General features: G+C 38.0%; 1 long non-coding RNA gene across 1 annotated transcript; it reads right to left on the bottom strand.

Moving 5' to 3' along the window:
- Positions 1–319: 319 nt before the first annotated feature.
- On the bottom strand, positions 320–4,942 carry LOC120433074. Its single transcript, XR_005608297.1, has 2 exons — positions 4,703–4,942; positions 320–2,854 (listed from the first exon to the last, which is right to left on the bottom strand). It is a non-coding gene; the product is annotated as an uncharacterized LOC120433074 (long non-coding RNA).
- Positions 4,943–25,902: the final 20,960 nt, after the last annotated feature.

Raw genomic sequence — 25,902 nt, 5'->3', positions numbered from 1 at the left:
AGACAGATTTTGATCCACCATGCACTGCCACCTGGAAAGCATCTGATTGGCAGTGGCTTCATTTTTTCAGCATGACAATGATCCCAAACACACTACCAATATAGTAAAAGCATAGCTGGATAGGAAAACACACAATGTATCACTATCAGTCATGCATTGGCCTCCCCAAAGCACAGACCTCAACATTATTGAAGCATTGTAGAGTGATCCTGACAGAGAACAGAACAAAAGGCAGCCAGCATCCAAAGAAGAGCTTTCCTTCAAAAAGTCTGGAGAACCTTTCCTGAAGACTAAAGAAATGACAAGAAAACATGGCAAAGAGAGTTCAGACCACTTTAAAGACTAAAGGTGATCACACCAAATATGAACTTTTAATAGAATTGAAATGTACCAACTCTGTTCTTGCTTTATATACAATAAAATTGCACTCATTTCCTATTTCACAAATGAAATATACAGAAAATATACACTGTATATATATTTAGAGATGCTTGATAATTAAGTGCTTGAAGTCAATTAATGCATAAGAGATTGCAGACAAGGCTGTGAAACATTTACAATTTTGAATTATAAGCATTTATCTACAAAGTTTAAAGTACATTCCAAAAAAAAAGCTGATGTAGTTTCTGTACAAATGGCTTCCAGCTGCTTTATCATATAAAAATGTCTCCCCTCCTTGTCTCATTGAGTAGGACTGACCACTTTGCCGGTGGGAATGTCACATTCGAGATATGTCATCCTTTTCCTGGCAGCTGTCTCATATGCAGTTTTCAGTGGACATTATGATTTCAAGCACACATTGACCAGACTTGCCGCTGAGACTAGAATCAGGAAAAGTTTTGGTTTTTTCTGAATTAGCTATTTTTCAGATCAGAATTTGCCAACTGAAAGAGTTACTCAACAGACCAGTAAAAATGAAAATGTCATTTGTCATTTGATTTGAACTCTGAAAGTGCATCAGGGGGTTATTACCCACTGCTGTGGCATGACTCTAATGTACTGTTGCATGGACTATAACTTCAACAGCAGACTTACAGGGTTTTTGTAACAGATTATGTACTAAAGCAAGGATGATTTGGATTCATCAGAGCAAAAAGTATAAGCACACAAACAGGATTGGTCTCATTTGTGACGTTGACATTGCCAGCCTTTAAAAACAGAAGTCTCCAAATTTATGAGAGGATGACTCTAAATGTGGCCTACTTTTGCTCTGTAAAAGTTTGAGTATGCCAAAAAGTATTTCCCTCATCTACGAGTCGTAAAAAAAGATGGAACTCACACAGGATAGTTTCTTTAGCTTCTGGAAGGGAAGAGAGGAAAATCTTGAGCAAATGTCTCAGTCGCTGACTTTAACTCCTTTTTCAAAACCCACCTTTGTTCCTTACCCCTCTACCCTCTTCTCTTCGTACTGCTTTTTCCTAAAAAAGTGCATCCAAGACTCATGTAATATGTAGACAAACATGCATATATAATTATCTTTGTTGCCTATCCCCTTTTCTTCAGAAACGACATGAACTTTCACATTTTTATACACACGTTTCATAGGAAACACAAGTTCTGCTGTCGTTGTGGTTTCTCGCACACAGGCATGCAGCGAGACTCGCATGCGGCTGAGTCTCGCATCCTGATTTTTATTGTCAGGGCCGATGGGGTGGAAATGCGTGCCCAACAAATACTTTGGTCTTTACTGATTAAAACTGTGGCCTCTACTTCCACACTCGCAGACTTTACATTTTCTTCCACAGTGCTGTTTAAGGTTGTCACAAATTTGAACCACAAATGTTGGGTGGCCAAGAAAGAAGAAAAACAAAGAAGCCTTCAAAAATAAGAACATAATATTCAGTCAGACTTTGCTCCTTTCTTCCCTTTTCAAGCCTTTTATTGTGTTTTCAAACACAAAGTGCTGACAGATGCATGCAAGGGAACGTCCAGAGTTCTTAAAGTGAGGGATTTTTTCAGAGTGGGTCGTTTTTGTTCGCTGAGCTCTCTCAGTTTTTGCTCGGATCTTTAAGGGTCAGGGTAGGTGGAGTTGGAGCTAGATAACCTGACCTTGTGTCTTCTGTTTTGCTTCTCTGAAGGCCTCAGGCACCGTCTGCTTTCAGGGAAGAGTAGATAAAGACTAAACTTCTGTACTCTTGTAGCACATGTGCTCATTTCTTAACTCTTTTATTTTCATAACAAATGTTTATTTTGTACTTTAAATGAAAAATTATCTGTGTGCTTCTAAAACTTGGCCTCACAATATTTTCATAACATTTTCTACTGCATTAATACCTGCAGCGGATTTGTCGTTTACCCCCATCCAAGTAACACATGCTTTTCTTATGACGTCTTCCTGAATAAACGTCAGCATCTTCAATCTCTTGTCTGCCTCCTAAATAATTTTTCAGCTTTGTCATCACATTTCTATGATCCACCATCCTGTCCTCCAACCAGCAAAGCTGACCCGTGGTGTGTCTCTGTGTGAACTGCCCTACACAAGCTGTCATTGTCCCATTTGGACTGGAAAAGTGAGGTGTCAACACTAAGGAGGTAAAACTTTCCAGGATTCGTCGTCCGTTGTTCCTGGCAGAGAGGGCGACGGAGCTGAAATTCAGGGCACCCGTTTGGGTCTGAGCCTGAAACTGAGTGCTTTAGAGAGGGAGCTCTTCAGCAGGCACGGCGAGCCAGGAACCAGGCAGCAGGGTTTTGTGGGAAACTTTGTCCATCTCATTTTTGTTTGAAAAAAAAAGGACCAGACACACAAACAGAACTTGAACATAGTAGAAAGGCACACAATATGCTTCTTCCTCTGGTAGTGCTTCATGTGATCGTTGACATTTCTACAAGTGAAACTCTCTCTGAAAAGTCTGTGCTGCAAAGAAAAGAAAGGAAAAGACTGTTTTAGCGAGAGGGTGTGACGGTGTCTGGTTAATTCTTTGCAGTTATGTAACAGTCGCTCGCACCAGTGAGTCTAAAGGCTTGTGGACATCGTTTAGGCAGCAGAGTGTGATAAATCACTGCAGGCCTGGGGTCATTTGGGTTTATGTGGGACTGATCCAAGCTTGACAAATCCACACGAGCTCACTGACTTTTCATTTAAAAAATGAAAAGTTCACCACACTGCCAACTGTGGCTCATAAAAGGATGCTAACTGTAGACCTAAGATCCCTTCTTTCTATGAAGTGAACAATAGTTTATGGATAATTTTTCATATTTGTGGATATATAACACCAGTAGTGTGTTCTTTTAATCTTAAAAGTGAGAAGTTTTGAACTCAGACATTTTCTTTGTATGTATTTTCCTTTTCCATATCCATCATTTTTTAAGCTGCTTCCCCTGTTTCTCTAGTATTCGTCTTGGCAATTAAGCTTGAATGAGATTCAATCATTTCTTTGGATTTAATCAAGAGAGCGGATAAGTTTTTCTGTCAAAAATTGGCTGTCTTCTCTCCTCCTTTACAGAGTCAGCACTCGGCAGATCCTTTTTGGCTGGGTACTCAGGATGTCAGAGGAAAGAAACTGAAAAGAAACAGAGAAACTGGAGGATACCCAAACACTGGAGCATTAAAATACAATAAGGTGCCTTCATCGGCAGCAGACTTGACTTCCTTATGGGATGGAGCTATTCCCGGTCCAAAAAGACCATGCCCAAAATCATGTAGCTCCTGGTGGTCTTGTAGAAGAAAATCCGTAAACACATAAATATTCTTTCAATGTTTTAAAAGAGCTAGCAGACAATAACGTGATAGGCAACTTATTTTTTCTTTCTCTTTCTTAAAAGATTAGCATTCATCACACTGCATACTACCCTGTGAGCTTCCTGCTGAGTTTTTAAATATATGTCAAACTCTGAGTAGAGTAAATACTTGTTAAGTGCTTCTTATTTACTATAAACAGAAGATGGGTTTAGTTTTCTCTGAATGCATAAAATTGTCTGACAAAAATTACACTGCTTCTTACTCAGTACACATTTTCTTAATGGGTTATAGTCTTAGTTGATGGTTTCTACTTTTCTGCAGTACACTATATTTATTTTTTATGGTCACATTTAGAGTAAAATACAGAATATAGAATAAAGAATAAGGAAGGAAATTTTTTACCTTTTGGTTTTCTCAATCAAGCACACCCCTTGTTCATGACATACATTTTGAAAACAAAACAAAACTAAACAAAAAATTCGGGACAAGTTGAAGAAAATATAATGCTGATATTTTCCAATAATAATCCACAAACCAGTTGGTAACAGAACTACCTGCATGTTTTTTATACAGTTTATGGTGCCACCCTACTAGGTTGTAACAACTTTGTCTGTGAAAGACAGTAGTGTTTAGACAGAACAGAGAAATTCTTGTGTCCTTCTATATTATCTCCAAGGATCAGCTGTACAACAGTTTACTGGCTTTAAAAACAGGGAAGGGATTTTTAGTACCAGGTCAACATCTTGAAAGAAAGAAGTGTACACGATTAAAAGATTCAAAGTTCAATGTCACAGTGGGACAAAATTGCAAATTTAATAAAGATAGGAATCATTTTATTGATTCTAAACAATTAATAATACAAAACACCCCTAATTTCTTTAGACTTTGCTAGGAAAATGGGAAATAAGGGCAAAGATTTATTAAAATGTATGCAAACATACTTGGAAATACAGTATATAACATTAAAAAAATAGAGTTTGTACAATTGTAATGAGTTTGAAAGTCAATATTTGGTCTGCCCACCTTTATTCTTCAACACTCTCCCTGGGAAGCTTCCTTGTACTTTCTTTAAATAGTCTTCAGGAATAGTTTTCCGGGCTTCTTGAAGGACAGTCAATGATTTTCTTTGCATGCTGGCCTCCTTTTGTTCTGTTTTCTGTGAAGATGATTCCACACTGCTTCAATAATGCTGCGGTCTGGACTCTGGGGAGGCCAATCCATGACTGATTGTGTTCCAGTGTGTATTTTTTTAATCCAGGTATGCTTTTACTGCAAGATCCTGTTAAGGTTCAAAAATATAGGGAAGGAAACACAGGAGGAATGCAAGTAACCACACTGGTCCAAAGGGTAAAGACGATGATTTTAATGAAATGACACGCGTGGGAGAATGAGCGGACTCCGTAAGCAGACAGCCCCACAATCTCATCCTCCTAACATCAAAATACAGTTTTATATGCATCAGAGTATATTTAGTGACGCCCCCTCATTGCGTCATCACATACATCAGCTTCAAAACCACAAATGTTCTATTTGACAACTTAAGGCACAATTAAAAGTACACTGGCTTCCATCTTCTCCCGGTGGTTTCCGTAAGCCAGCTCAGCTCTCGCATCGTGCATCTACTGCTTCATCAGTCAACTCTCACCTACACCCTAACAGTGTGTGTGTGTATCTCTCTCTGGCGTGCACAGAGTGTGCATCTGCTTTCTGAACCTTAGTTGACCTCACGTGAGGCAACCAGGCTAAGGCCATCCTGTGTTGTGATGATCTTAACTTCTATGTAAAATGTATAAAACAAATATTTCAATCTACTACAACTACTTAAAACTTAATCAAAGCTTAATCAGACGTATAAATGCATAAAAGATGATAATAGCATCATCAAAACTCTGGTTTTGGTTTCACTTTTGCAAAAGCACACCGTTTCCTGTCAGCCTGCAATCAGCTTCTCCCCACTGAAGACTATGTGTAAGAATATAAAACATTCAGAAACCTTTAAATTATAGATTCAACTGATTATAACTGAACCTGTAATAAAGACTAATATAATACCAATATATTTTGAACATCTGAGTGCATCTGAATGCAACATCCCTATTAACATGAAATGTTAATGATGATTATAAAATAGCAGCAACTAATAGCAGGACAATATTTCTATTCCTGACACTCCCTCTCTTGACCTCTTGACCACAAGAGGTCACCATACTGTGTGTTGGGTCACTCCTTGGCCCATTCAACTGCTTCCCTGTCCACCCCTGACGTCATGGACATTTAGGATCACTGTTCTTAGCTCTGACTCTCTCTTGGCATCCTGTGACTTAACAAATCAGACAACCTCATGTCATCTAGGTGGTCTTAGTTATAAAATGCCCTCTCCCACTTGAGAACACTTCATGCTTAAGTGGTCTCTGCTCCTCTTCTGGGTCCCACTCTCTTCTGGGCCTCCTGCAAAGGATAGAAAACACTTTCTCCCTACTATGCTCTAAGTTACTCTGTTCCTCGATTGTTCTCAAAACATGAACCTAATTTCGTATTTGGTTTTTGACTTTTATTCCTATATAATCTTAAACATCACTCATCTCAATCTACAGCTTTCTAACAGTCTTACAGCACTGCTGTCATACGTTTCCTGTTTTTCCTTATCTGATCATCAACATCCTGTACACAAAACTGCCACTGCTGCAAGGGCCTCTCATCTAAAGTCACCTTTCACAAGCAAAATCATCATAAAATCATTATAAGGGCTTATTCTACTAAAAGGATCAAAGAAAAACAACCATTTTAATCAACTAAGTTTAAGCATATAATCAATTACTCCTAAATAACTTTCATCATAGCTAAAAGCTGAACTCTAACAGTATTTAGAGGGATTTAAGATTTAATTTGTTTAATTTGAAAAGGGGTTTTACTAGGATTTTATAATGATTGGGGTTGTTTGATAATCTAGATATAGTAAAACTGAGGACTTGTTAAAAGAAAGGATTAAAATGAACTGAATTCTGTTTAGAAGATAAATTGCTGGTGTGAATAAGAAGTTGTACACCAAACTTAAAGGGGAAATTGTGGGAATAAAGGATATGCTTTGGGGAAAATAGTGAAGATTTGATGAGTAGAAAATGTGGGATTTCTTTTTGATTTTTAGGATAAGTTGTAACAGTGACATAATGCTAGAATGTTGTTATAAGGTAGGCTTTAGGGTAGAGGAGAGCTTTTTATGAGGATGTTAAAAGTCTCGCTGACTCAAATGAATAATATTGGAGATTATATATGTAGAAATGATTTTTTTCATACACATTGCATTTTGTGCTTTTGACGGAGTTGTGGCTCAGAGAGTCGTCTCTTGAGGGTCATAAACTTTTGGTTAACGTTATGATTAGCCAATCTACTGTGAGAATGACCTGAGTTATTGAAGGATTGCACACGCTTACAGACATATAGAGTTCATTAAGACCTGACAGTATTGATTCCAGGCAAAAGGCCTGAAATCCATTTAGCATTTAACTGAATAGGAGTTTCGTTTGTAACTAAACTGTGTGACATGTAAAATATGGAGATAACACATGCAGTTCTAACTTAGTCCTCTTATATAAAAAGCAGTTACAGAATACAGAAATACAGAAAACAGAAGCAAAGGGAGAAAGCTTATATATGTTGGTTAAGTCTGATAAAGTTTAAGTTAGAAGGAGTCATTACATTAAAAGCAGCAAAATGAAATAAAATGATATATTCAAACAGGTTATCACCCAGGAAATGGGAGTTCAAAATACAGTGAGAGTTCAGTTTTTAGCTATGATGAAGTTTATCTAGGAGCAATTAACTAGGTGCTTACACTTAGTGATTAAAATGGTTGTTTTTCTTTGATCCTTGAGTAGAATAAGTGTTTAGGATTTTTCTTGTGAAAGGTAATTTTAGGCCAGAGCTGTGACAGTACAGGATGTTGAATAGAGTGAACAACAGGAAACATATGACAGCAGTGCTGTAAGACTGTTAAAAGGCTGTAGATTGAGATGAGTGATGTTTAAGATTATATAGGAACAAAAGTCAGAAAGTCAAAACATAATTAGGTTTATGCTTTTGAATGAAGAGAACAATTGAGGAAACAGAGTAAGTTAGAGCATAGTAGGGAGAAGGTTTTTATCCATTACAGTTAAGGTGGATCTAGTCTTAGACTAGGATCTACTCCGTGAATTATTAGTTTCGGTTATGCTTTTCGTTGTTTTGGTGACCTCTGGATGTCATCCAGAGGTCAAAAGGGGAAGTGTCAGGAATAGAAATATTTTACTGCTATTATTTGCTGTTATTTTATAATCATCATTACCATTTCATGTGATGTTGCATTCAGATGCACTCAGATGTTCAAAATATATTGGTATTATATTAGTCTTTATTACAGGTTCAGTTATAATCAGTTGAATCTATAATTTAAAGGTTTTTGAATGTTTTATATTCTTACACATAGTCTTCAGTGGGGGAGAAGCTGATTGCAGGCTGACAGGAAACGGTGTGCTTTTGCAGAAGCGAAACCGAAAGCAGAGCGAGTGCAAGCCATAATAAAGAGTTAGTATGCATTTATCTTTGATTTAAGAAGTTGTGCCTGTATGAGTGACATTTTCTACAGGAAGTGCACTTGATGTTCCAGGGAGATAAGCGACAGCGAAGGCGGGCTAACAGGAAGCATCAGCCGTCGACACGAAGATGATGTTCTATGTTAAAAGTCATTGTGGTTTTGGTGTGACGTAAATCTGCCTAGTAACAGAAAAGGGGGCTGTACAATTCTTAACCCCATAAAACAGTTGTCTGAATATGAGAAAGACAGTTCAACACTGATTGGGTTGTTGAACTCACACATGTGTTCATTAAAATGCCGTCTAAATTGCACACGCCTGGATCTGTGGTTTTTATGGATTCTTCTCTCAACATTGAACCCTAGCAATCCCCAACACCACTGGTTGAAATGCAGGCGCTGTTGGACCCAGTCTGTGAAGATCGATGATGATTTGAGCCAAAAATTTAAAGTTTTGATTCACCACTCTATAAGACTTGTTGCCACTGAATTTCATTCCAGCTTTTGTGTAATTTGGCCTATTCTCCCTGTTTTCCTTCATTAAAAATGGCTTAGTGAGAGGCACACTTCCACTGAAACCATTTCGATAAGGAGAGATCATTAGAGGGAACTGAACATGATTTATTTACAGAATTCAATTAAGCTGTTTGGTGATTAGACTACAATGGCCCATCACAGCAGAACGGATCCCAGCGGTGATAGGAACTGGGGAAGGAACCCCCGGAGTCTAGACACTGGTGGTGGAGATAAAGGTGGAGGCTTCCATGGAGCTTGAGTAACATGGGAGAGGCAAAGAGTTCGGTTGGACAAAAGTGTCTGCAAGGGAGAATGACAGATGAGATTTTAAGTACGTGGAGTGGAGGCTGATTGGGGTAAAAAAGATGGGCAGATAGATGATTGGACTAGACCAGCGATGTCAGAAATGAGGTTGACAGCATAGGAGAGTGGAAGTGATGTAAACGATCAATTAGCCACCAAACACCCGGGAAGAAGACAGACGTGTGAAGAAAGATCTTACAGACCTTCCATCTTCAACTTAGCATATGCTTAATTTCTGCTGAGCTTCAACAAACAGTAATAAATGATAACTGAAAGGCCAGATGGACAAAAATAAGAAAGCCAAAGCCTGAAAAATAGAAAACTTTTACACAATGTGCTGTACTGACTGCAATATTGATAAAACCTCCTTTGCAGTAACAATGCTATATATAAACTGACTAACTTTATTCAGTTACTTGTTATATGATTGATGACTTAATTATGACACTTAATCTCTGCTGTTGTCATTATTACCTATGCTGTGCTGCAATGAGTTTAGAATCTATACACTACCAGTTTTGTACATTCACATACAAATGCAGGATTTTAAATGCAAATAATACTTTTAAGAAATGTCTGGCAAGCTCACATTATTCTTGTCTATGTTAAAGGTTAATTACTTAATGAGATCTGCAATTTGTTCAGTAAAATATTTTGTTATTTATCAGCTGATACCACAAGCTTTGATCCGCTATCCATCAGCGCCACACTGATAAAATCAGAGGTTCACTTGAGGTGGAACACGGTATATTCTATTCTAGTACTCTGATATATGCTGTCCCTGCGCTTCTTTCCTCTTAACCCTTACCAATTCACCATGGAAAGCTGGCTGTGTTAGCAGCAGCAGACATATATTTTCCTGGAGGTATCATAGCAGAGAATCTCTGCATAACACACACCATCTGGAAAGCAGGTCATTTGAAAAATACACATGCAGACAAATAAGAATGTAACATAAGCTGTGGCTTATTGTAGCTAAGCACATGTCTCCTGACTGAAGCCATAGCCATAAAGACCTCTGTTTGTCACAGTCTGAGGGTTTTTATGCCATTTTGAGCTTTGAATTGTTAGTCCATAGGTTTGAGTTTGGGTTTCTGTATACATGTTACTGCTTTTCTGTATGAAGATTTCATTTTTATGTTTGATAAGTTGATTTTCGATTCCAATTTTAGTACCTTATGCCAGCCTTAGTGTTATTGTAATATTTGAGTTCTGGTTCCTGTTTAGTTTTCCTTGAGTTTTGGATGCCTTTTACATTGGCTTTATTGTTCGAGTGTTGTTTTGAGCTCTTTGTCTTTAGCTTCACTTCCTGTTTTGGATTTTTCCAAGTGTTTTGTTCCCTCAGTGTTTCCCTGTTTCTCTCTCTATCATGTCTTTCTTTCCTGTCCCATTGTCTGTGTCTTCTTCTTTAGTGAGTCTTGCCTCCATGCTTAATATGTGAATCTTTAGCTTGTTTCCTGTTTCATTTTGATTTATTTAGGCTTTTACTTTCTGTCTGGCTGACTATTTTGATTACTTTCACCTGTGTCTCAGTTCCCCCTTTCCATTTCCCAGATCCTCAGTGTATACATAATCCTGTCCCTGGTATTCCCTGGTATTCCCTGTGCTCCCGGTTTGTGTATTTTTATGTATTTATTTGGTTTGTGTAAGCTTTGGACTTTGTGTTTCAAGCTGAATAAAGGCTTAATAGTAGTTCATTTGATCCTGCTCTTGGGTTCTCTCCACACCACATTACAACACTGTCTTTTTGATACATTTGTGCTTCCAGTCAGCAACATTTCATTTAATGTGTTTTTGAACTGATGTTGATGTCACATGGCAGTTTATGAGGCAACATGTGAGCTCAGTGGGAATAGTTTCTATGAACAATGGTCAGATTTCCATCCAGATGTGCTGAAAATTTTTAACCAAAGAAAATCTGATGCCCCATTAAAGAAGATGTTTTATTTTGATGACAAATAGTAAATGGCACTGGTTGAATCAAATCTGCCTATTTTCTTAATTTATTTTAGGCTCATTGGGGACTAAAGATTATTCCAGCTGACTCTGGACAAGAGTCCAGTCTATGACATGACTAGTGGAGAGACACAGACAACCACATAATTTAGGATATCGAGTTAACATGCACCTTTTGGAAGCTGGAGTACCCGGAGAATCCCCATGCAGGCACCCCGGAAAACTTACAAACTTGGAAACACTTGCAGAACAAACAATGGAAAATCTTTGTGTTTTTATTGAAGTAGAAACTTCAGTATTTCATCATTTGTTTGCTTGCACTATTTTGGTATCTCTTTCTCCTGTTTTGGGGTTTTCATGCACTAAGAATAATAAAAATAAACATTCCCAGTGTTCAGTGGCCAGATGCACTGAAGTGAGGATTTAAATGTCTCGGAGCTGTTTTCAATTCTTCACACACCTATTTTAAACTTGTGATTGAAACCGTGAAGAAAGTGATGCCAAGTAGGTATTTTAAGGGTCCAAAAACTTAGTTACTGACAATATGTGAAGCGTTTTTAGGATCAAACAACAGTTCCACTTAGCTAAGATCACCGACCAAAACAGAAAATCACCCTAGAAAGCATTCGATTATCAGCTCATTACCTGTTCTAGAGTGTGATCCAGCAATCAATGCAAGTTATTTTAATCTGTGAAAACAGTTCTAAGCTGACTTCATGTGTCATACATAATGAGATCATGCTGGACAGAAGAGATGGTTGTCTGTATTTTTGCAGGAATACATCAGAATCTATTTATCATTCTGCTCTGTTATATTTCATTGTCTGTCTAAACACATCTCCAAATGGAAAACTAAGAGCACAAACCAGCATGGAAAAAATGACTGGGTCACATCAGAAGGTATTTTGAAAAGAGAAGAAAAAAAGTGGTCAAAGCTACTTACAATGTCACAACAGAATATTTTTCATCTCTTGTCCAGCGAGTTTGATAAAGAAGAGAAAAGCTAATTTTTCATTGAAGGAATCAGCAGTTTTGGAGGACTGTTTAACTAGTTTCCTCATGTACTTGATTCTCCTGCTCTCAGGCCTCACAAGTCTGAATATTATTCGAAATGTTGGCTAAATGAGACAAAATTATGACAAAGTCTAAACAGCAGTTCTTTTCTGTGAACAAGCCCGCTGAAAGTCAAGTTAAAACCCTGGAACGTGACCACTTCATGTCACAGGAAGGGACATGTGAGGAAGAGAAAACTTCTTATATAACAGATACGCAGAACGTAGAGCTACAGGTTTAATCTCCATGTTTTCCTGCATGTATGTGTGTGTGTTAGTTTGGAGATTATTCCTGCCAGGGGATTTTCCATAGTCACTGCTGTGTTCAGAAACAGATGCAATATTGGCAGTGTAACCAGTAGTCGGGTAGACGGACGTAGAAATTTAAGCCCTCAAAGCATTCTTCTGACTGTCCCATCTAATTTCACACTCAGTCAACTTCATACTGCTATTCCTTTTTAATGCAATCACCTTAGTTATGTTCATTTCAGGAACATGCACTATTTTATACTTCTATTTCTTTACTCGTTTTTTCCCACTGTTCTTTAAGGTTTTTGAATTAAGTGTCTTCTGTGCAACAAGCATGCAGCCAATGACACTCATGTAGTATCTGAGAGATGAATGTCATATCTAGTGTTTGTTTCTTGCAGACTTAAATCTTGTGCTTTTCACAAGCTTTTTATGAAGGTAGAACAGAAGTATTGCTGTGGCCTCTCCTGTGAGCTCTCTGTCCATGTGAGGTGATTCAGCATCAGCATAAGTCTTTAAGGCAGCATGTGAGTGACCTCATCCTCACACATCTGCTGCAGTGTTTTACTAACCAGAGCACCGCAGAGGGCTTCGACACTTTGCTGGGGTTACGATCAACACACGAGCGCACGGGCGCACAAATCACCGATGAATGAATTAACACAGCGCACATGTGTCCTTTCAGATATATAAACATAGCACCTTTCAAAATGCGTACTGCAGGCAATGGTGCACACAGACACACAATTAATTGCTTTCACAGCCACATAACAGAAATTTCTCAACCTCATAAAGCTTGTGTGTGTGAGATTAAAAATAGCAATTGTGAAATAACTGTTTTTGTGATTGAGGTGCAACATATTGCAAAATAAAAACCTGATGTCACTACTATGGATAAAATGTGCTAAAGTCATATCATAATCTAATACAGGTATTGCATTAAAAGTTGCGTGTTTGTAATAAATTTTTCACTCCTGAGCTTTACTGGTCAACTTCAAAGCTCCTTTAATTGATTTATCATGGCTATTTTTAGTAATGAGACAACAAGTGAGCGTGTAAATACAACATTGCCAAATTATCACCCTGTAAAGTATCGGTGAACATTTTGACAACAATGGACTTTTATGGAACAGGCCCGCCAGATATATTAGTATTAAATTAAAGCTAATCTGTTATTGTAAATCTGTAATTAAGTGTGTTGTGAGCTGTGTTAGTGTCTTATCGTGTTTCCCAGTTATTTACAAAAGCATGGATTGGTGTATTTCATTAGCAGTTACACAGTCAACGTTTCCTTCGCTTAAGTCATTGCATGCATTTAAACATCACGGACATGTTGCACCTATCCATGAACATCTCGTGTTGTGTTGCCTTTGTTCCTCCCATGTGCTTCTGTTTTTTGGCCATTGTCTTACCTTCAGGCATCTCCTGCTGTGATGTGACTTTTCCATGCAGACCTGTGGCCAATCAGTCTGAGAAGAGCTCAGTTTGTTCTTTCACAACAACTCCTGGCTCTGCGATTTAGGATGTTTTTTAGCACTGAATGATTAATAAGAGTTAAAATAAAAATACTCCCCTGGAAACCTCTTCAGGAAACAGCATTCTAAATTTTCCATGTATGACTTCTCTTTGCTGTGAGATTGCTTTTCAAGATGCGGGGCTTTTCTTTTCTTTTCTTTTTTTGAATCAAGATTTACTGGTGTCATGAATTTGCCAAGAGGGGAGGAGAGCAATGCATATTTTTAATTCCCACTTTGAGGGCTATAAGACATTAGACAGCATGTGGGTCGAGCATCACTTCAAATCCTTGAGATGATGAGTCATACTATACGTCTTTACGCATATTTGTGTTGATATTGTTCGTGTGTGATCTCTGCAGGATGGCGCAGGCTTCCACACACGGAAGTACTTCTTTCTGTTTGGTCCACATCTGTCATTATCCCTCTGTGTATAAATAAATCTTGTCCCTGAAGTGCTTTTCAGTGGTTGTTAAATGGTAAGTAACAACATCTATTGTGCACACAAGGACTAAATTTATTATGTCTTCGCTCAAAACAACCCCCTGCAAATCCCAATTTGTGTTGTCAGTCTGTTTCTTTAACCTCTGGCAGAAAAGTGAAACATTCAAAACCTTGAGAAATAAGGAAAAATGGTACTAAGTGTAGATATATAGAAGTAATTTCAAGTCTTATATTAAAAAAAAATGCACTAAATCAAAGGTTGAGGCTCCCTAGTCTGGATAAAACTGCATTTTAATATAGTTCTTTAGATTTAAAAATGTATGGAGCTGTGTTTGACACATAGAGACTTGAATTAGCCTTAGCTGAGCAAGTCTATTTGAGGTGTGTGACACTCCAGTGGGTTAAAACGAATGCTAATAATTATTGGCAACAAGTGTGCGTGCTGATCCTGTGCAGCCAAGGTTGATTGATTTTGAAGGATCACAGCAGCTGAGAAGCACAACCCAATAACTCAAAGGCATATGGGGATAAATTCCAACACAATAACACACATATTCCACCTTCATCCAGCACCTAACAGAGAGGAATAAATCAGATTTTTTCAGGTGTACAAATGAGCTGAGCGAGAGAGAGAGTTAACATAAGCCAAAAACACTCTCTATCCTGCACTAAACAGAGAGCCATATCTGCCTCATGCTATTAAAGAATTATCCATGCCCTACTTTACAGTGTGTTTACAGTTTGATCTATTCTGATGATGCCATTCCTCCTCACTATATTCCCAATCTGATGTAACATTCTATTAATTTAATGCTAAATATGTTTTTTTGAACCAAACAGCTAAGCATAGGTTACAGATACAGTCATATGGAGAAAAAAAAAAGCTTTCATAGCGCTCTATGTAATCCTGTGGATCTCTTCCCTCTGAAAAGAAGATGGCAGCATGGATTACGTTTGCAAAGTTGCATCTGAACAAATCACCAGACTTCTGGAAAAATGCCTTTTGGACAGAAAGAACCAAAGCGGAGATGTTTGACCATAATTCACTGCCAAAACGAAACAAAAACCTCATGCCATCTTTCAAGCATGGTGGTGGAGGCGTTACTTTTTTTAGCCTCTGAAACTGGGGGCTTTGTCACACAACCAGTCACTGAATCCACCATGAATTCCTTTGTATACCAAAGCATTCTAGATTTAAATGTCTGACAGCTAAAGCTTGGCTCAAATTGGGTCATGCAACAGGACAGTAATCCCAAGCACAGCAGAAACAACAGAATGGCTGAAGAATTACTTTAGGAGAGCCGTGCATGAATCAAAGCCCCAAAACTTCAATGAACTGAAGCAACGCTGTAGTGAGCCAAAATTCCTGCACAATAAGAAATTGATTAAAGTCATATAGAAAATAATTACTTCAAGTTCTTGCTGCTAAAGGTTATTCTACAAGCTACTTACTCATTGGATGTTTCCAAGGAATACATAACAATTTTTCACACGACTGCATTCCAGGTGAAAAATGGCATGCTACTAGCTCTTATGGTGAAGCATTGAACTTTATGGTCAGCGCACAGTTTAAAGAAACTAGTTCATGCAGTTTGTCATACTACTAATAAAGGTGAACCCTGGCTGTCAGAGAAGTATATACAGTCACAGACTTTCAGATCTTCTCATCTGAAAGGCATTCGTGTTGGACCAAGTCTTTACACATGATAGGTGTAAAAGAGAAAACGTCCAATTCCACCTCTTATCTGCACACCAAACTGATTAGTGCTTGAAGATGATGCAAACATCTGAGTGATAGTTTAAGGCATTTCTGACACAGGAAAAGGGGGCTGGGCTGCTTCTATGGAACAGTTTAAAGCTGTTTGACCATTTATCTAGGTGTCTGCTGGAGTATAAGATGCCTTGATTACTTTCCATGACAGTCATATTTGGCCTTAAAGGCTTGTCTCAACTACAGTGGAGAGTCTTGGCATCTGATAAGCCTTCAAACTGAATTTCCTGGTTTGTACTTTATCTTATCTTTATCTTTTATCACTGGTACCAAGACAGTCTCCATGTGTTTTTCTTTTCTTTTTTAATTTAATTTTTCAAATTTTCAGTCTGATTACAGCCTAACAATTAGAAGAACTGGCTCCTTCAGAGAATTTCCTGAAAAAATAAAGCAAGACAAATCGCTTTTCCTCTTTCTTATTTGAAGGAAACAAAAGACCACTTGTCTAATTCCAGATTTATTCTACAAAATTAAGATTAATGCACAGTTGTTATCGGAATGTTTCCACAGACAACAAGAGAAATGCTGCACGCTCATTGCATTCTAATAAAATATATTATGTTATGTTTTATTAGATTTTATTTTGAGATATGTTCTCATCCTTCAAAAAAGTTCACTAAGACGATAGATACCACACTTGCCAACAAAAGCAAATGGACTGTTTCTCAAAACGCTGACCTCTCACTTTGTTCTTGCCTCTGTGGGAATTTTTGCAAACAATCGTTATAAGACTATTTTTAAAATGTTTTTTGAGTGATAAGTGAAAAAAAATAACACCAGAGCAATTAAAAAAACTGTAATTGATGAAATCATTATCTTAGAACTAAACAATGGAGGTTACATGCTGAAAAGTTAACGCAGAGGGAGATGCCTTCCAAAACAATAAACTTGTCGAAGGTATGATACCCCTGCCAAGTCTTTGTTTTGATTATCAAGGAAAGCCGCTCCTGGCCTTGGCGTTCACTGACACAGACTTTTCCGATGATGTATTTGTATCTGCTGCGAGGAGGAGGAGGATAATAATGAAGTAACAGAAAATATGAGCAATTTGGCACTTGACAAAAGCATTTTAGGTGTTTTAATGAGCCTTAAGTGCCTGTGAGCTGGAAAACAGTGTCAGATGATCTCAGTATCAGATAGCTGGATATATTGTGAAGTTCTTACTAAATACACCTTTGCTTTTTTGGCACTAAGCAGTCTCACTTGGATTAAACTTTATAAATATTTGTTTAATCACGCTTCACAACTCATGTTACAGGAGTCATGCGAAAAGCAAAGTTTTCACACGACTCTATGCAGTCCTGCAAAAAACTAAATACACCCCACAATTCGTTTTAGCAGTAATTCTTTTCTATATGACTTTATCAGTCTCTCACATCATTGTGGAGGAATGGTGTGACAGACAACATTCATTAGGGTTGGCAGATATTGATTTATGCACATCTCTCTTAAGGTCCCACCACAGCATTCTAATAAGGTTGAGGTCTGGACTTTGGCTGGGTCATTGCAACACCTTGAATCTTTTCATTTCCAGCTATTCTGTTGTAGATTTATTGCTGTGCTCTGGACTATTGTCCTAATTTGTGGCAGGCTGACTTAAAACAATTTAATATAGAGAGAGTTTGTGGAGAATTCAATGACTGCAAGTTATCCAGGTCCCATGGCTGCCTTAAAACACACCCATATCACAACCTCTCCACCATCATTTTTGACAGTTGGTATGAAGTGTTTGTGCCAATGCACTGTGTTTGGTTTCGGCCAAACACGGTGCTGTGAATTCTAACCAGACCTCTCCACTTTGGTGTCATCTGTCCAAAGGACATTGTTCCAGAAGTCTGGTGGTTTGTTCAGATGCAAGTTTGCAAACCTAAGCCATGTTGCCATGTTCTTTTTAGAGGGAAAAGGATTTCTCCTTGCCTCCCTTCCAAACAAGCAATTTATTTTTTCTAATTATGCTGTCATGAACTTTGATGTAGCTTTTGGTTTTTTTTATAATTTCTGTGAGGAATGGACACATTGTGTTAACACCTGAATGCTCCAGACCAACAAACTGCCAAAACCTCAGCTTTTATAGAGACGGTCAAACTTGCTGATGATCAGCCAATGAAGTGCTTTGATTAACAGCTTATTGCTGCTACTTGCCCTACTAATTCAATAAGGGGATCCTTTTTTTCACAGGACTGCACAGAGTCGTTTAAAAGCTTCTTCTCCTCAAAACTGTATATGTACTCTATGCTTAGCTGTTCGGAATACAAACATTTGGAATACAAAACATTTTAAATTAATAGAATGTTGCATCAGATATCTGAAATACAGCATTTCAAGAACAACATGACCGTGCAACACGGCTATCTGCCTGTTTTGGTATAAAAGGCTCATTTTAAATGACAAAAACACAACAGTGATATTTTGAGGTGATTGTACATGAATAAAAATCTAATTTTAAATTTTACGTTACATTTCTGCCAATAGATCAAATGACACTGAGATCATTCTGCCTAAATGACAAATTCTGGTTTATTAAAATGTGGGTCTAATTTAGCTAGACAGCCGGATAATCTGAACCACTGGCTCGCGAACACACCCAAACTTGTGTGTACACAATTGTGGAAAGTATAGTGGGTCAACAGTGCAAGAGGATGCTTGTCTTTAAATATTTACATATTTACAATGCAGAGTTTGAGCAAGACTTTTGCATTTATTTTCTCATCCGCATAGTTTGGTTGAGCTGGGCATGTGTGACCACTATGTTTCTCCCTTTTTCAGAGTTTTGCATTAAAACTAATTAGAAAAATGGGCATGACGACAAAGCCAAGACCCAAGTTTGACAAAACTGAAGCTTGCCTTTTATTACTGTCTAGTATTCTTTGCTAGTATTAGTGTGGTCTAATTATATGATTTAAATGTGACATCTTTTGTCTGTCTGGAGCGTTTCTCAATGAAATGGAATATTAGTAGCTTGATTTCTTTTCACTTGAGCTTCAGTGCTGTTTCCTTGTTTCCTTGAAATGGATTTTCTAATAGCTAACACTGCAGAAAGATTAAACTAAGCTGGAGCAGCTAAAATGCCTCTCAGTTCTGGCAGTCAAGACGTTAGGAGCCTCATTAGTCAATCACAGTGTCTAAAATGGACTTTGGATGTAAAAACAAACACTCAGGCCTTTCACTGTCGCTTTATTAGATCTATATAACCAACATGTGTAACATAACACGATGTAATGCTTTAGCAAGCTTGCAAATAATTATAATATTTACCCAGCAACCCTAAATTAAATCCATCTATTGTGGTTTAATAGCCAAAAAAAGTGAATATTATCCAGAAGCTGTTGGATTAGGGAGGATTTGTTCACCTATTTGCCTGAGCTGTAGAGTCATAACGGTGCGCTTTTGCATGCATTGATACATCAGCACTTGTTTACGAGTAGCATACGTGTTTTGGTATGTGTCATTGCCGATGAATATTACGACTCACAAGCAACATTAAAAGCACATCAGACCTGACACACAGGCGCACAGGACGGTCAGAAACAATGAATGTCAAAGCTTAAGTGTAAGAAAATACCCTGCTGTCCTTGAGTTAATGATGTCTCAAATCTTCCCTACTTTTCCAGCTTTATTTCCATAGCGCAAAGTAATTTTAGACATCCACGTCATAAAATGAGTTTACCCGTTGACAGAATCGGGATACAGAGCACTTTCTCTCAGCATGACCTGATTATCTTGAATATTAGTTTCCCTTAAAAAAAAGTATCAGAAGTTTACAACTTTAGATTGTGGTTCTTATGTGATTGTCCACACAATCACATGATGGGAACATGGCTTTCTTATGAAGACAACAAGCAAGTTCCCATAATATAAATACTTGGATTTTAAGGTCAATGCACATTTTGAGGTTATCGTAATGTAAAGTCAGGTTTAAGGCTGGGGATATGATGAAAATTGTTAGAGCGGGGACTGAATGATGTCCTCTGAAGTTATGGATACACTGTGTTTGTGTGTGTGCGTGCTCGTGCTGCACACATAAAACGATACGCCATTCCTTTACGAGTGTGGTAACTGTTTAAAAGTGGATTGGATGAATGTTGGCAACAGGAACTAAGCTTAAAGATTTCCACAGTCTCCAGTTTCTATTGATTTCTGCCCCCAGATTGAGTTGATTTTTTTTAATTTAGAAAAAAAATATTTACAGCAGTTTGTTATCTTAAGGCACTTAAGATTGTACATTATAGAGATAAACCAAAAGCAAACCTTTTATAGCAAGCATTTGGCAAAAGATAGGAAAAAAAGTCCCTCTTCTTATAGTAAATGAGACACTGAGGTTCATATTTCACCTTTTGGACTTTAATGCATTCTGTGTAACCCAGTCCGTTAAATGGAGATAACAAAAGACTAAGTGCCAATCATTTCATAGGATAAGAATGATTTTTCACTCCTTTGCACTGACCTTGCTCTTCCCTCCTGCAGAGCTTTCCCAGGATTATGTATGACCGAATTATGTGCCAAGAGAATGATACAATCACAAGGCTCAACGCTCAAGGCTAAACAGGCTGGGTTCATAGGCCCAACTCACTTTTACAACAAGCTCAGAGCAGTGAATAAAACAGAGCCACAACTTTAATCCAAGCCCAATTAAAAGAACAGTGAGCTGAGAGCAAAACAACCAAGTCTCTGTCAGTGTGTCCTGGATATTATGTCATCTTGGAGTTTGGTAAATATTATGTCTCTGAGCAATTGAAAAATTCACAGATCTTTTATTTCGTTGAGAGCTTTAGGGACCTTGTTCAAAGGGGAAGGACATTTCCTCTGTTTTTCTGTTGTTTATGGCTCTTGTTTGGGATCTGCAGTACCACGATTCATTGCATGTCCTCATCCTCGCCAGCATGGCCTCCTTTCTGATGCAGGTAACATTTTTTTTATTGAGTTACTTAAAGCTACCTTGAACTTTTTAAATCTATAAAGAACTTATTATTCCATCGTAGGGTGAAAACAATTACAGCAATAAATATATCAGAGAAAGAAACCCCAAGTAGTTTGTTGCTCGTAGATTTACCAAGAAACTAAGGTTACATTCCAAACACCACATTGCGGACATTTGAACAGAGTACGGCATTTAATAGGTAGATGCATAACCTTCAGGAGTTAGTAAAGACAAAGAGCTAAAAGTGAAAGTTTATGTTGGACTTAAATTCAAAAATGAGTAAAAAAACATGAGTACAAATGAATAATATGCTATCAGCTTGATAATGACCCAAAATAAATAGGCAATATCATTAGACTGTGACGGTGGTACATCTTGTTGCACTGATGAAAGATACATCTCACAGATATGGTGTGGTAACATCGTAACTTGGACTCATCAGGGGTTTCAAGTCCTTCAACTTCAGATGGGCTTTTCCAGGAGACCCAACCAACCAGGATGGATCCCTTTTTATCCTTCCAGTGATGCCTAGCAATAGAAGTGCTTTGCGGAGTGAACGCCCTGAAAATCCTTGGCAGTCCACTTGCACTGGCTCACGGTGGGATTGCCAGCCTTTCCTTTGGCATGCATCTGCTAGTTCATGGTACCTGGCATGCTTTCTTTCATTTTCTTTGCCCATCTGGGTCCCAGCATGGATTCAAATATAATGACTATGTCTGGTCACAGCCATGTTGGTATCTGGGTTGGGTACTTCAGTTGTTTGCTAAGATCTTCTTCAATATGTCAGTGAAGAGGTGCCAGGATTTGTTTCTACAAAGGCATTAGTGTTTGCCTGATGGTGGTGTTTTCTAGCACATGACTACACTGCCAGCAAATACGTTGAGGACCTGGTCATGGTCCAAACAATAGTCTAAAAGGGCTTATAGGCAGTTGCTAAGAAGGTGTTACAAGGAGCAACTCCCAGAACAAAGAGGTAAAGTGCTTCATTCTGCCTCAAGTGTGGAAGTTTGGTGGATAGATTAGGACATCATATACAGTTTAGACCAAAACTCTATGCCGTGGTAGTCAGCTTATCAGTCCTAAAGTCAACTGAATAAATGCAGGTTTTACACTCTAAAATGTTAATTTAGAAACTTTTTGGTGACACTTTGAATCAAAGAACGTGCTTCTCTCAAGTGTCACCATTTGGCAGTGATGTGCAGTAGTGATAAAGGTAGAAAAACCTTTACGTGAAAGGCAGTTTCCCCTCAGTGCAATGCAGCTGCAACTTAATTGCTGTGTGAAATTAATGTAACTTAAAAAAATGCTTTGATTTGCTGGCTGATTACAAGGTGTATATTACACAGGAGAAACAAAGTTCTTGCAGTCATATCATACAAAAAGCAACTTTCTGCAGCCTATCAAGTGCTCCTTGCCTAAATATTTCCATGCACAAATAAAAGAAATAAAACATGACATTGCCTGTAAACTTTTTTGTTCTGAATATGTTTCACACCCTTTTCTGCTCTTTTTGCTTTTCTTTCCTCAGCCTTCAGCTCGTTCTTCTTGCGATGATTTCAGCTCTCTAGAATGAAGTCTAACTTTTTCCAGTCCAAGTAGCGTGTGACCCACTTCTATCAAAGAGAAACAAAAAAAAAAAAGCTGCATGTGGAAAACAGTCAGAAGACCTGCGTTCTTTTAAAACCACATTTTTGTTTCTTTATACATTCTTAATGTTTCTGCAATTAAGCTATTATGTGTTACATCCAAATATATGGAAATGAGCTCTTTCTAAATCGCTACAGCAATGGCAGGGGAGGGGTAACTTACTGTTACTGAGAAGCTGGTTTAAGAAGTAGCTAAATTTATAAAGTAAGAGCCACGTGTGGAAAGTCAGCTGGGTCTGGACTCAATCAAGCTAGCATGGCCTTTTGCCCCTTTTTTATATAAAGGATCAGCAGTTTGCTCTGTGCAGAGACCTTAACTGAAAACTCTTACAGAGTTTGTGCCAAACACTGTAAAATAGCTGACATATGATGTTTCAGTGGCGTGTCATAATGGATGGGTGTCACAGTGTTCACTTGGCTGAAAAAAGCAAAATTTCAACATCTTTGAACAAAATTAAAAGGCTGCATTTGTGTATGGGTGTGTGCGTGCTTTGTTTTGTCTATGTGTGCATGGGTGATACCGACCACCACTTCATCCCTTCTTTATCTTCTGAACAAAGCCGATGCAGTAAATTACAATTTCAATTCAAAGTCCAAAGTCTAATGTTGCAGAGTGAGAAAGTAAATTCTTAATGAGGAGACAAAGTAACAGCAGCACTTGGTTAGCCAAACTTAGTCAGGGCCATTGGTATGCATGGCACATTTTTTGCCCCAAGTAACAAACAAGGCCACCCTGCACTGATGAAAACAACTGTATACGTGACGTAAATGTGGTCTTAAGCAGACATTTGTCAGTATTAACTTCACTCAACTACACTAGGTTGCAACCATCAACAGTCAAATAGTCTTGAGATCAAAAGAATATTTATTAATATGAGATAAATTAAATTCCTTTGGCACAATAGATTAGCTCGGAGATTTTTGTATGAATGTATTTCACTGTTTGGATTTTAATACTACTTCATGTCTCTGCCACTTCCATTCCTTACACCCTTTGTTGTAATGACATTAAATTAAAGTCAAGTGCTGCTAACTACCCCAGTATGATGTGTATGTGTGTCAGTATGATGTCATCTGACAATCTTTTTGTATTGCTTTTCATTACTCATTGAGATTCAAGCTCTCTTATGTAAAAAAAACAACAACTAAAAAGGAAACGAAAACAAAAAAGCCAAACTAATACAAATGATCTTCATTTCTTTAAAGATCACACCACCTAGCAGTGATTGGTAAAAACAGACTTCATGGTTAATAGGCTTTTAATAACGTAGTGCTACAAGACAATATTGACAATACAGAAAACGACACAGTGTTTTTCTTTAGAGTATAGCTTTATACATTTTTATTTTTACCCTCTTATTTCTTTAACAAAAGTTTGTGGACTGCCTATATGGGTAACAGAGGTTAGTAGTCCAGCAGGGCATATGCTAAGATATTTGCTAGCCCTAGCTAGCTGGCTGATAGGTTAGCTAGGTTAGTGAAGTGAAACCATAATTTATTTTAAAGTGTTATGTTGTGTTAAAGATTTGCATTTGGATGCTTTTTCACTAGCACTAAAACAGTTGGTATGAGGGGCTGATATATTTTGTTTGGTTTTTGACACTGTGCATTATGGACGAATGTCTCTACTTTGATCTCTTTTGCCCAAAGACGTTCCAGAAGGCTTCTGGTTTGTTCGGATACAAATTTGCAAGCCTAAACTGTGCTACCATGTTCTTTTTAGAGAGAAGTGGCTTTCTCTTGGCAACTTTTCCAGAAAAACAATATTTCTTCAGACTTTAATAGCTGTACTGACATAAGCTAATAGGACTGTCACGCTTACTGAAGTCTTTAGCATCTAAGATGTAGCTTTTCTTCTTTATGCAATTTCTCTGAGCATTGCACAGACTGACCTTTGTGAAGTTACTGAGATGCGTACTGCTAGGAAGATTATGGAAATGGGTAAACCTGAATGCTTCAGAACATCAACCGGCCCAAACCTCCCCTTTTATGGAGGTGCTCATGGTTGCTGTTACCATTGTATTTGATTAGCATCTTCTTGCTGCTACTTACCCTCTTAATTCCTGTGGAAGCAGTAAGGGTGTTCTTTCTCTTCACATGACTGTAAATATGCTTGCTGCCAAGGACATCCATCACAACAACTTTATCTTAAAGAATCCAAGGTAGCTGTGACTTGAAATATGCCCTATCATCTCTATAAAATCGGTATAAATCCGTGTACACTCTAACATCAAAAAAGTAACTTTACACACTGGTATTGCATATGGAATCAGTTTTCCAAACTGGCTGCATTTAGTGAACTAATGTGTGGACAATAGCCCAACGTTTTATGACAGGCCTCAGTTATTTAAATCTTTCTCTAACACTGTATCCCTGAAAGCAATATATTCATCTGTCTCTGATCTTTTCCTTGATCAAAAACCTCTTTTGTAGATAAAGACTGATATTGAAATGTCTTGTTTAAATGGCCATCTCAGGTTCCAGAGTAGGCTGGAGTTCCCCAATGTGCTTAGAATTAAATATTGCAATATTCTCCATTCAGGTCAAATGGCAATACAAGCTGCAGCCAATGAAAATATTTTGGGGCAAAGAGACTCTCAACACTCACTGAAAACACATGGTAGCAAAGGCATTCATCCACACAGTGTACCTGGAAACTATGTTCGAAATCTGACAACCACCCACTAAAGCGTTGACAAATTGGTCTGCTGACTCCAAAACAAAACCATTATCCATTATCTTTTAGTCATTGCCCAGGGGAAATATTTTTGCCCTCCTAGATCTCACTATGCATTTATTGTGTTTTAAATCTGACTGCCATAACAAATCTGAGCCAAGCTCAACAATTGACCGCCTGTGCTCCTCAGATAAGAGACTAAGTTTGGACCTTTGATATATTTGAAAAGGAAGCAAAATGACTGCTTCAAGAAAAAAATGATGCCTTTTTGTGGAAGCGTTTGCCTACGGAGAGCCTACGGAAGGGTTTTTAATCAATGCAGACGTGCTTCCATGCACTCCTCCCAACTATACAGTGCTCGACATTGATGACACTATGCTTTGACTGAATCCTGGTTTGTTGACAAGTAAGGCAGAGCAGTGAAGGAAGCAGCAACATGAAGCAAGAAAAATATCAACAATCAAAAAATACAATATGAAAAGTACAGAAAGTGGCTGTAGTGGACATACATTGTTTTTAACACTAAAGCTCCTTGTATGTTAGAACTGTACTCTTCTCTGCTGGCTAATGGACTAACTGCATCAGAAGGAAGAGTAGCTCACACACTGGT

This window comes from Oreochromis aureus, linkage group 15, assembly GCF_013358895.1.
Source record: "Oreochromis aureus strain Israel breed Guangdong linkage group 15, ZZ_aureus, whole genome shotgun sequence".
In the NCBI taxonomy this organism is placed as follows: domain Eukaryota; kingdom Metazoa; phylum Chordata; class Actinopteri; order Cichliformes; family Cichlidae; genus Oreochromis; species Oreochromis aureus.
Note: the sequence above shows the minus strand (reverse complement) of the source record. Positions and strands in the feature narration are given on the sequence as shown.